This window comes from Mytilus trossulus, chromosome 7 (genome assembly GCF_036588685.1).
Source record: "Mytilus trossulus isolate FHL-02 chromosome 7, PNRI_Mtr1.1.1.hap1, whole genome shotgun sequence".
Classification (NCBI taxonomy): domain Eukaryota; kingdom Metazoa; phylum Mollusca; class Bivalvia; order Mytilida; family Mytilidae; genus Mytilus; species Mytilus trossulus.
Genome location: NC_086379.1, coordinates 34096774 through 34103922, shown reverse-complemented (window position 1 = coordinate 34103922; position 7149 = coordinate 34096774). Strand labels below are relative to the sequence as shown.

Genomic DNA, 7149 nt, shown 5'->3' with positions numbered 1-7149 from the left:
TAACAATTGATTTTATGGCTTTTAAAGTACGAAGAAAAAACGGAATACTTTTTTATTAAACGTTGATTGTTTAAGAGGATAAAAAGAACATATTTGATATTAATGATTTTCTGAAAAGAGATTGGTGTTCACTGAAATACTTTTATTCCCTATAGTACAGTTGTTAGCAAACATGTTAAAAAGAAACAATCATTGGAAAGATTTACTATATCAAAATACAGAACATCTAAAGACAATCACTACATTTGCTGTTGACTTCGGATAGGCAAACGAAAGTGAGTCGGAGTTTTTGTCATGATTTCTCTGTAGCGCTTAGCCCTTAAATAATTTTTTGTATACTTTCGAGTACTTATCTAATCTACTTGTATAAATGTCATTCGTCTTTTGTATCGCTTTTTGAGATTTAAAAAAAACCCATGTTTTATTATATGCGTATGATCTTGAACATATACAATTACCGCTAAACAGTGTCAAACATACATTCACGACTAATGCGCATGTGCATACAATGTTAAGCAGTATAAACAGATTACCATTAGCTAAAATTGTCATAGCTTTACGGACAACCAAGTATTTAGACAACACTTTTTAATTAAGGAGAACATTCTTTAGTTATGGTGAGTACCTTTTAGTTGTAAATTATAAGTTGTTAATAACTTTCAAATGATGATAAATGTTTCATTCAAAAAAGTTTTTATATTGAAACGTGTAATAACTTCATGGAGAAACATTTCACAAGGGGAATATATGATGAGGTGCATTTTGGACGCTTCCCCAAATAAGTTTATACTAATATCATTTAAAGTCTTTATATAGAAACTTTTTATGACCAGTTGAAAGAAAGATTGCATAGAACATGGAGAAACAGTGTTAATAAATAGCCAAATGATCACATTAAAATTCCCCAAATTGTTCAAATTAACACAATTCAAAATAGTTTTATTTGTTTTATAAGAATAAAAGTCGCAAATGAATTGTTGCTTTAAATTTGGTTAAACACATGCTGATCAACAAGGTTATTTGACCCCTGATGTATAAGTATAGCAATCTTTGAAGTTTAGCTCTATTAAATACTTTTAAATTCTTATATGAAATCTTTGTCATTATAAATCTTTTAACTTTAACAATCCTAGGTAGCAACATTCCAGGAACGCCTGCATGCAAATTATATCCCATTTGATACGACATTCCCGGACCTATGATTCCTATAATGATTTCCTTGATAGAGTGTTGCTGCTCACAACGAAGCTATTAAACAAAGAGTTTCAAATGGTGAAGTTAAAGTCATCCCTTCGTTAATTTTATTAACACCATCACGAGTTGGTTGACCGTCATTGGATATCAATTGTACAGATGATGTCGGATATGATTCAATGTCGTAACTACAGTCCCGTTCCCTTTTCAAAAATGGGACCTACCGGAATAGACAGTTTACCGGTAGCAAAACGGTGAATGCAACTTGTGAAACAAGACCTGCTTACCCTTCCAGAGCACTTGATATCACCCCCATCTTTTGGTGGGGTTTGTGTTGCTCAGTTATTAGATTTTTTAATACATTTAGTAAAACTTTGTTCCAGGAAAATAAATATAAGTATGTTTTACAAATATTGTATATTCATTTATCAACGCTGACGATAACAATCATGCATAATAGATTAGACCGTTGGTTTTCCCGTTTGAATGGTTTTACACTAGTAAGTTTGGGGCCCTTATAGCTTGTTGTTCGGTGTGAGCCAAGGCTCCGTGTTGAAGGCCGTAAATTGACCTATAATGGTTTACTTTTATAAATTGTTATTTGGATGGAGAGTTGTCTCATTGGCACTCACACTACATCTTCCTAAATCTATATAATAATGCATACAAGATGCACTATAGAAATAGATGCATTAAAATATATGCAGTTTTAAAACTTCATTTACAATCTGATGTTTTGCTGATTAAACTAAAGTCAAACGAAAACTTCGACTTACACATATAAGAACTTTTATTGGGTTATATTCTATATGTTCTGTTAGATTTAGATATTCTTGTACATAACTCTTCAAATAAATCTCTGAACACATTAACATACATCCATGCACTATAAACTTTTATTTCAGGATCACGTTGTATGTCGGGTTTTTGGTATCTTGCTAGTTATGGTCACATATTCTGCTTATAGTGTTGAAGGTGAGTTATGATCATTTTTATTTTAACATAATGAGCTTTTGTAGAAAATAAGGTGTCAGACTCAGATTGACGTACAGCCTCTACCAGACGTCTGTTCATCAAATCGGCGTCTTAATCTGACGTCCGTTCTCAAATCAGTGTCTTATATTTTAAACCTCTAGTAGACGTCCAATGTGACGTCACGAATCACATAGACGACTTCCAATTGATCAGAATCTTTATTCACGATGGTGTTACAATTCAAATAAATTAGAACATCTTTCTTACCTTTTTAATTATCATGTTTGAACAATAGAAGTTAAATAACACCAAGTAGACATGAGAGTTTACCCCAATTGTCATTTAATGGTCACACTACGACTTTCCAAGATGAACAAGGGAAAATAATTATCAAGATTTGAATTTAAGGAAAGCAACCAATGCAACGATCTTATACTACAGGCAATTTCTTGAAAACTATATAAACCAAACTCTGTTTGATAAAGAGACAGACGGAAGCGTCTATTGTTTTGAAGGTCATTTAAATTTACTATGTCAAATGATTTGAGAGAGAAAAAAAATATCCGGAAAATTTAGAAATAAAAGAAATCGAACATGAGTACTATAAAAGGGAACAACAATAGTATGTTTACAGGTATATCCAAAAATTAATAATTATATACGCTGGTCTCAAACAGTGCAATCAATGAAAAGGAGGGATACTGAAGTTGCGGACGGATGCAGTTATCTCTTCGAATAAATATATCAACTTTATCATTCTGAGTCATGCACTCCTAATCAAATTATACATTGTGTTGGGCTCCAGAGTATATACAGTGAATAATAGATCATAAATTATTTAACTTTTTATTCCTGATATACTTCGAATATTTGAACCGCTAAACGTAAGAACCGATTTCACAAAAAAAAAACCAATTACAATCTAGTAAGAGAAACCATAAAAGCACAGAACTGTAGCTAGTACTACACGATTTTAGAATTATTTATGAATCTAAAAGATAACCTTTTAAGCGAGTTGGAATGTTCCTTTGATATATTTAACTGCTCTTCTCGAACTTATTTTTGAACTTTCTCCATCATCTGAAACTTAAGTCAACTTAAAGTCGAAATTGGAGCGTAATATTATATTCGAATTTCTATTAGATGTATCATATTGTCATATGTAAATTGGAAGAACATTTGTTTTTTAAATGTGGGCATATTAATTTAAATGTCAGTAAAACACAAGCGAAAACTTAATTGTAATGCTTCGGATCATAACAAAACACAAAAAACTCGAAGATTTTATCAAGTTTACTAAGTATGGCTTTCTTTAAAAAATAGATATATATATAGAATTGCAGAACAATAAGACTAAGTGAAATTTTACAAACACTCTGTCAATACAGAAATTATCGAGAGTTGTATTAATGCGAATTATTCGACTGAGTGAGTATCACAATCAAAATAAACGTGCATTCTGATATATGATGCATAAATCTGTATTAATTATTTTTTTTCCCAGAAATCGATCATATTCTTGTTTAGTCTTCCATAAAACAAAGATAATTGCATAAAATAATTTCTAAATTGAAAGATATATTATTTTTTTAGGAGCTGATGTCGCTTATGGTTTGACTTGTACTGATGGTTCTGATTCGTGTATTGGTACAGGAAGTCATGCGTGTATCGATTCAGTTTGTGCATGTGCCACCACTGCTTTCAGAAATAATGCTAACGACGAATGTGTTACAAGTAAGTATTTTGGAAAATTGGGTTCTTGTCTCATTATAATATCCTTGTTTTTATACTTGATCTACTGTTGTTTTAACGTGTTTAATAACATAACATTAATCTTACAGATAATGGAAGACAATCAATATGTTGAAAAAATTCTAAAAGATAACATCAAGAATAATACCGGGTATGGACCTGAGTCGCTGCATATAATTTATTGAGGTACTGAATCATTACTGATCATTCCCTTTCATTAACCTCCACTAACAAACATGGAGAATATTTTGCATATACAATCTTCAAGCAACAGAATATATAAGTAAAATTAGAAGTGAAGACACAAAGCGTGGACGGGATGAGCAAAAACCGATGTATGTACATCATCCAGGTTCATTTTGCTGCAGCAATATGGAAAGTGTTCAACACTCTCACATATTTTTTTTTATAATCAGAACAAGCTTGACTTTGTCGTCCGTCAGTACAACCACTGAAAAGACCATACGCGTTTGGTCCAAATATACATATCATGCATATGGTCCAAAGAAAACATACTTAAGTATTTCATTTTCCTTCCTTATATATAAAAACATATTTTCATATAAAAGATACATTCCATATTCATGCCCTATATATCCTGTACTCTGTTTCGTTAACACGTTAGATGAAAACTGACAAGGACAGGTAACACCCGACCACCGAGGGCTTTATTTTAGGGTGGTCGGGTGGTATAGCGCATCGAGCTTAGTGCAAGGTGATATGGTGCCATGATATCTCAGTAGCATGAGTTGGATCCCGGCAAGGGAAGAATTAACAAATTAATTCTGAATTTTACGGATTTGACATTGTTAGGCTGTTATTTAGACGAATTATATATATACAGAATGTATTGGCAGCCTTGTATCAGCCTCACTGGTGGTCCGATGGCTAAAATCTGTCGTAGAGTTGTCACTGGTTCAGACATACTTATAATATAACTATCTCTATGACTGCATCCGACATTAATTTGTAAGATCCTGTACGATAGATATTTTAGCTTATCTGTAAATTTTCCATCTGCTTGCCTTATGAATTATTTGCCATGTACTGTGTTGAGACGCTAAATAAAAACTGACGAGAAAAGGTAACTATACCAACCTACGAAATCTTGAGAGAGAGGGAGAGAGAGAGGAAGACATTTTCATTTTCAATAAACGAAAATCCCCTTCGAGTGACTTTCACGTTCCTGATTTCTACATCAGATGTAAAATTGTCTAACACTACGACCCCTCCAGAGAGCTCATATAGTCTATGAAAGAGGGACGAAAGATACTAAAGGGACAGTCAAACGCATCGATTGAAAATAAACTGACAACGCCATGGCTAAAATAAAAAGACAAACAGACAAATAATAGTACATAAAACGAAACATATAGAAGACTAAAGACGAAGCAACACGCTCCCCACCAAAACTGGGGGTGATCTCAGGTGCTCCGGAATGATAAGCAGAAAATCCATTAAATAGTCTAATTTTGTAGGTCACATTCGTGAAAAGGGTAGGGTATTGACATTTCAACTTAGCCTATCATCTACTGCAATCAGCGGCAACATAACGTTGAATAAATCTGTCATGGTTCTAGGAAGGGTTAAATTGCCACACATTTACAAAACATAATTTATTTACTTCCAATTACAGGCATTTCGTCAAGTTATTACTCCATGACCCAAATTTTAAAAGTATTCACAATTTAATACTACTTCATGCATATAAGCATGAACACAGAGTTCTAGAATTTGATTAGATATATACAAACAACATTTAAACATTTTATCGACTCAGGTTTGAACTCACTTTCATTCATAACGCATGGTCTAATTTATTATAATGAAAAATATAAGATATTCGAAAATGGTTTGAATGGCAATAATTATAATTTTCATAATTATTAATTTTAAGTTGTTTATTTTTAATTTTAAATAATTTCTTGTTTACTAAAAACACTCATAACAGCATCAGAAGTACGTCTATCCTAGCACAGATTTGGTTTACATTCTATACAATTTTGTATGATAGTAATAAGATAGTCATCAAATCTTATGACATATCTTACACCAGGACCATGGCTTACCCGAATAATTAATAAGTGTTATTGTGTGGTTAGTTAAACAAACCTGTCAATACATTGTTCACTCAAAATCTTAATGTATTAAGAGGGCCACCTTGATGCTAGCGTGTATTTATGGACCTTTTTTGTACCACGTATTGTCACTGTATCGATATATTAGGTTGTTAGTTTTTCGCGCTTAACAAATGGATGAGTTGGCAAACAGGTAGTTTAGATACACATGATACGTACTAGAATGTGTACACAATGAAAAGCTTATATTTGGATTATAGATTACAAATGGTGTATTTTTAAAATCATCGCTAGATAAGATAAAATGTTTATAATCATATTCACTGATATTCAGATTATATGTCACAGCAATTAAAAAAATTACAGTATAACGGCAGTGAATGAATGTATAACAAATGACAAACCTTGTTGCGAAATCATTGACGTACATCTGTAAAAGGAGCAATGTAGCTAACATTATCTATAACTGAGGGAAAGTGATACACCAACTCTTCAAAAATAATTTTCGCCATTCACAGTAAAATTTATTTACATAAAAATAAGAAAATGTGGTATGATTTCCAACGAGATAACTGTCCGCCAGAGATTAAATGGCATAGAAGTTAACAATTATAGATCACCGTACGTTCTTCCAACTATCTAAGGCTACGAAATGACAAATGTAGAACAAATTAAACAGATTATTGTTAAAAAAAATTACGAAAAAAAAACCATATGATTTAGAAATAACCCATTAAAAATAATAGACAATTGTACATAGGAGACAGAACATTGGATCTTTCATGGGTTTATTTGTCACTTTTGTGTTCCTTTGGTTAATTTTAAAAAAAGATACATGTTTGAATTATTGAATTACATTGACAGAACTTTGCTATCCTAGATACAATTGTATAGACTCATAATTTAACAAAAGATATTATTTACTAATTTCAGAAAGTGCCTTTGAATTAGCTTGTGATAACACAGTCACTGCAACCGATCAATGTGCGGTAGCCAATCAGGCATGCACTGTCGAAACTGGCACTACTTATAAATGTTTGTGTACAGCCGCCTACTATTCAGATGGAAGCAGCGCCTGCGTAGCCAGTAAGACTAAACATATGTTCAATATTTAGTTTTAACTTTTTTCTCTTGTGATAATTTTAAAAGA

General features: G+C 32.1%; 1 long non-coding RNA gene across 1 annotated transcript; it reads left to right on the top strand.

Annotated features, from left to right (window-relative positions):
* The first annotated feature begins 537 nt into the window (after positions 1-537).
* LOC134726977 (uncharacterized) lies at positions 538-3889 on the top strand. The gene is made up of 3 exons (XR_010108689.1): positions 538-617; positions 2100-2169; positions 3763-3889. It is a non-coding gene; the product is annotated as an uncharacterized LOC134726977 (long non-coding RNA).
* The last annotated feature ends 3260 nt before the right edge of the window (positions 3890-7149 follow it).